We start from the raw sequence: 6,000 nt of genomic DNA on the forward strand, positions 1-6,000 counted from the left end.
GCTCAGGAGTGAGAACTTCTCTCAATTTTTTGCTGAAGGCAATCCTACAGCACTGATGGGGCACTTCAGAGTTTAATCTGTTCTCTGTTGGCTTAAGTTCAATTTTCTTTTTCTCTCTCTAGCCCATTGATACTGATATACTACGTACAGTACAACAGCAGTGCAGCTCAAGTCAGATTTTTTTTTAAAAAGTAGCCAGTTTGCTAGGAATTTTGATTAAGATTTCAGTGAGCTTGCAAATAAAAAGTCAATTTGCAAATCTTTGTCTTGCAAGACTAATTTATTGATCAGCAAATCCATCTGAAAACACTGAATATTTACTAGATTTCTGGAATCTGCTATCACAGGTTGAAGACAGTCAGTGAATTGCCATGGCTCAGTGGGTAGCACTCACCTGAGTCAGAAGGTTATAGGTTCAAGCCTCTCTCCAGAGTCTTGAACACAAAGATCCAGGCTGACACTTCAGTGCAGTACTGAGGGAGTGCTGCACTGTCAGAGGTGCAGTCTTTCGGATGAAACATTAAACTGAGGCCCAGTGTGTGTTCTCAGGTGCACGTAAAAGATCCTATGGCACTATTTTGAAGAAGAGCAGGGGAGTTCTCCACAGTGTCCTGGACAATATTTATCCCTCAACCAACACCACTAAAACAGATTATCTGGTCATTATCACAGTGGTGTTTGTGGGAGCTTGCTGGGCGCAGATTGGCTGCTGCGTTTCCTAAATTACAACAGTGACTACCCTTCAAAAGTACTTCATTGGCTGTAAAGCGCTTTGGAACGATCTGAGGGTTGTGAAAGGTGCTTTATTAATGCAAGTCTTTTTTAGTTAGAACTAACAGAAAGGTAAACGAGAACAGAAAATACTGTACACAGGTCAGTCAGCATCTGATAGAGAATTGTTTCGGGTGGGACTCTTATCTCCATTAGAAAGAATAATTAGGGAGCATTTTGTGTTTTGTTGGAGGTTTTAGAATTTTTAAATGCTTTGCTTGGATTGAGCGTTCTGGGAAATTTTCCTTGGTGATTTTTTTTTTGCGCACTTCCAGATGTGGGATACCAGCACTGGGTGTTACGTTTGGGATCCGGTGTTGTCATCAAGCATGCAGAGATTAGGTGCAGTGCATCTTAGTTCAGTAGCAAGATGGTTGGGTTTAGGAAGGGAGTTACAGGGATCTGGCAGCTGAAGGCTCTGGTGCCAATAGTGGAGGGAGAGGCAGTGCATCAAGTTGGTCGAGCGGAGAAGTACGTATTGGGGCATAGTACTGAAGAAGATTGCCGAGGTTGGGTGGAGTGAGGCGATGGAGGAATTTGAAGGAAAGACTTAAAATTACTTTTGTGACCCTAAGCACAATTATTTTTACATTTGTCTTTTAAAAAAAAAAAATTCTCAAGTTTATTTTACCAATGTTTGTCACCCATATCCTGATCTGTGCTGCCATCATCCTCTCCCCACCTGCTGAGCTTCAGAATACTCCAGTACTATAATATGACACCGGATGGTATGACCGAGCAGAGCTTAAGCACTGAGCCCCTAGTCCTTCCTTGCAACAAGATCGAATTTGAAACAGCTGCTGCTCTCCCCTGCTGACATCCAATTCCATTTTTCATCTCTTATTCTTGGCTGGATCATACACCAATCGATATTTGGTGTGAGTAACTCATGGTTTTGTAAGAACAAATGACTCTTGGTAAAACACCCTTTGCATTGCTCAGCAGCTGTGGGCTGCTGCTGCTATTGTACTGCCAGAAAATCAGAATATGCAGCAGATCGATGTTTCATCCACAGAATTGAATTTACATCAGCAATCCTTGAGTGAAAATGACACCAGATCGATTTCAAATTAAAAGTCTGCACCACAGTCTTTACAGAGACACAAAGCTACAACACAATCTGATCGTTAACTGAATTGGGATCGATTAGTTGAGCAGCAAACAGGTAAAGCAGTGATGCAAATGGCAGAGATACATGTATGGATGAAGCAGGCGACATGTACATCTAATGGTACAGCCCATAGTTTTCAATAACAGGCCCATGCCTTTTTAATGCAGCAACCCATCCACTCAGTCTTTGCACTTAGCAGAAATCACAAACAAAAGATATCATTTATTTTTAAAGGTACTAAAAGTCAAATTTTCATTTATAAAGCACCTTGTCATGCCCTCTGGATGTCCCAAGGGGCTTCTCATTCAGTGAATTACTTTTGAAGTATGGTCACTGTTATGTAGGCAAGTATCCCAAGACAAGATCCCACAGACAACGAACGAGATGATTGTCAGTTAATTTTTTTTGGTGGTATTGGTTCAAAAAGGGATAATGCTGTGAACGTTTAACGACCACCTGAACAGTTCGTAATTTAAGACTCATCTGCAAGGTACTGCACTGCATTGCGAGCTTAGGGTTTAGTACCTACAGCCGGTGTGCTGAGCTGGTGCTGATTGTGAATGGTTTCTGTTTTAGTCGATAGCTTAGGGCTGTGAGCAGCAAGAGGGGCTGTTGGCTGAAGGGATCCCAGACTTGCTGTGCAGCATTCCAGTAGAAACTTGCAGTACGTCAGAAACTGACGATAAGAGTATAAGATGGGCTACATTCCAACCTCTGGGCCACACAGGTGGTACTGTTACAAGTTGGAACTAATGGGAGAGTGCTCAAACCCACAGAGTCAGCAAGAATGTGAAGTGTAACTGATTCTGATGTGTTAGTACAATGTAAAAGCTTGCCCAAACTACTCTGATGGGATAAAAACCTGCTCCACCACAATGAGATTAACAAGTTGATGCAGTGCAGCCTGCACCTTGTTTGTATTTACTGTTTTTTTAAAAAAAAGCACTATTAAGCCCATACCATTAGAATATAGCTTCTGTGTGATTTGTGCTCTCAAAATATATCTGGAAAGACCCAACAGGCTGGGGGTTCTTTTCTCTAGAAAAGAGAAGACTGAGAGGTGTCCTGATAGAGGTCTTTAAAATTATGAAGGAATTCAATAGGGTAGATGTAGAGAATGTTTCTCCACTGTGGGGCAGTCCAAAATTAGGGGCCATAAATATAAGATAGTCACTAACAAATCCAATAAGGAATTCAGGAGAAACGTCTTTACCCAGAGAGTGGTGAGAATGTGGAACTCGCTCCCACATGGAGTGGCAGAAGCGAATAGCATAGATGCATTTAAGGGGAAGCTAGATAAGTACATGAAGGAGAAAGGAAAGCAGGGTATTTTAATCGGGTTAGATGAAGTGTGGTGGGAGAAGACTCGTGTAGAGCATAAACACCGACACACACCAGTTGGGCCAAAATGGCCTGCTTCTGTGCTATAATTCACCACTCAGCGGGTGAATACACCATGTAGATCAAGAAAACTCCACATTTTGATCAGAAGAGGAGGGGGAGAGAAGACATGGGAATGGTTCTATAATGTATCCCTGAAGAAATAGCTTGAAAGTATTATTGAGATTTGTAAGTGAGCATTGTAACATCGTGCTCCCCTCCCCTTCACAACAGGCTGTCTCCTTCTCCATTTCCCTTTCTCATCTCCCCCCAGCCCCCCACCACCAGCAAGATCTCTCACTTCTCCCTCCAGCTCTTGAATAAGGTCTGTCCTTCTCGTTGTTCCTTTTTGCCCTCCGTTCACCGTCTTTCCCCCCCACCCCCACCAACTAAACAGGTTCTGAGGCTGGTACTTGGAAAAGAAGAGGGTTCTGAAAATCACATGAAATCCACGTGCCCCATTCTCCCCAACATTTAAAGTTTATGTGGATAGACTGGAGAAGCTGAGGTTGTTCTCCTTGGAACAGAGAAGGTTGAGAGGAGACTTGATGGAGGTATTTAAAATCATGAAGGATCTAGACAGATTGGATAGAGAGAAACTGTTCCCATTGGCGGAAGGGTCAAGAACCAGAGGACATAGATTTAAGGCGATTGGTAAAAGAGCCAAAGGTGACGTGAGGAAAAACTTTTTCACACGGAGTGGTTAGGATCTGGAATGCACTGCCCGAGGGGGTGGTGGAGGCAGATTCAGTCATGGCCTTCCAAAGGGAACTGGATAAGTACTTGAAAGGAAAAGATTTGCAGGGCTATGAGGATAGGGTGGGGGAGTGGGACTAGCTGGATTGCTCTTGCATAGAGCTGGCGTGGACTCGATGGGCCAGAAGGCCTCCTTGCATGCTGTAATCTATGATTCTAAATAAACAAAACAAAAAGCAGGACTCTGGGTGAGTTTATAAAAGTGATTAAATTCATAGATTCAGTGGGAATTGCAGCAGGTGAAATTCATTCACTCCAACCCTCGATCTGCACATTCATAGAACGATACAGCACAGAAGGAGGCCATTCGGCCCATTAGCATCACATGATTGCTGATTGGTCCATCTACCTTTCTGTATCTGTTCTGTTTTGTTAGGTTAGGTGACCAGATAGCATGAAAATGACTTTGGGGCAAGGCACGTACCCAGTAAAATGCATTAGATTTATGTATGTCTCACTTTATTTGAGCATCACCTCACACCTGCAACTGAACACTTCTATCACTAGATGAAGCTTCCTAAGTCCAGATCCCCATACCTATACCCATAGTATCACTACTGCACTCAGGGAATTTCACTTCGTCCTAACTTTCCAAGAGCAAAGCAAAGGGCAGTCTGCTAATTTTTAACATAGATATGTCAGCCGAGTCGATAATCCATGCAGTGAGTGCCCACAACACAATCTGGTGCAAACTGGGATGGCATGATAGTCTTAGAAGCAGTGTGATTTCCAGAATGTGTCAGGCAAATACAAGTTCCTGCAGATGATGTCACAGAGAGGCAGTATATAGATGAGAAAAAGGAGGTGGGGGGTGAAGGATGGGTCTTTGGGGGATGAAGAAGAGAAGTAATTTCCGGTGATGCGCTACTGTAGCTGGGAGAGGAGCGATAGTGCAACGTGGTCACTGTTGCAGAGGATGTCGTTTGTGACTTTGGCCAGGGTAGTCTCAGTGCTGTGATGTGGGTGGAAGCTGGACTGGAGGGATTTAAACAGGGAGTTTCGGGAAAATGGACGCAGGGTTGGGAGGCAGCGACATGCCTGAGGATCTTAGAGATGAAAAGGAGGCTAGAGATGGGGCAGTAGTTAGAGGATGGATAGGTGGGTCGAGGAGCGGTTGATGAGAGCAGTTTTGGAGGACACATTGGAATTCTGTTGTCAATGGACCAAGATTAAGTAGATAGACAAGATTGTTTCTAACTATTTAGGCAGTAATAGTATTTATGTTGATGAGATACAACCTGTTGGTCAGGATTGGATCTGTGCGGGTCCAACCACATTAAGTGTTTAAGCTTCAATTCACATCAAGAAAGAAACAGGAAGCTGTGGCGGCTGTATCTTGACAGCATCGAGTTGCTAAGGGAATAGATTTATTTCCTCTCTGCATTCCTGTCTTATCGAAGGAGGCTGTAGAGAGTAAAGGCAGCCATTTTGAACATATTGATCAGTTCAGTCACAGGCCATGTGAAGTGGAGCTGTAAACCAGTCCCAGCCTTTTGCTGTTAACACTCATGTACATAACAAGGTGTATTAGGAAATCTTTTTCTCTCCATTTTGCTCTCCTTCCCCTTCATTTTTTTTTCCAATGGCAGTAATTCATACTTTGGTATAGTTCCAAAGACACCAACAGCCCTCAAGTATGTTCTCCCTGCAGCCATTCTTCATGTGAGCTTGGACTGTGAGTGGGTTCAGGGTGGAATATTGGCCCCCTGTTCTTTAAATACTTCCACCTGAACAGGCTAACAGTGTCTCAGTTTAACATCTCATCCAGTGCGCTGCTCCTTCAACATGGTGCTTCCAACATTGCAACCTTCTCTCAGTACTGCGTTGAAGTGCTCAAGTTCGGGAGTGGGGCTTGAACCCACGATCGACTGACTCCGAGGCGAGAGTGCTACCCACTGAGCCTGTGAGGTTTCCAGCTTTTGTGTTTGTAGCCCGTAGTTCAGTAATTAGTTCTTCAATAAATGCTTCTCTTGGTCTCTGTG

At 43.7% G+C, this 6,000-nt stretch overlaps 1 protein-coding gene across 4 annotated transcripts in view; it reads left to right on the forward strand.

The window, feature by feature from the left end:
- pak4 (p21 protein (Cdc42/Rac)-activated kinase 4) overlaps nucleotides 1-6,000 on the forward strand; it is a 112,629-nt gene that overhangs the window by 83,827 nt on the left and 22,802 nt on the right. The gene's annotated exons all lie outside the window — the stretch shown is intronic.

The sequence above is a fragment of the Heptranchias perlo genome, chromosome 41, assembly GCF_035084215.1.
Source record: "Heptranchias perlo isolate sHepPer1 chromosome 41, sHepPer1.hap1, whole genome shotgun sequence".
NCBI lineage: Eukaryota > Metazoa > Chordata > Chondrichthyes > Hexanchiformes > Hexanchidae > Heptranchias > Heptranchias perlo.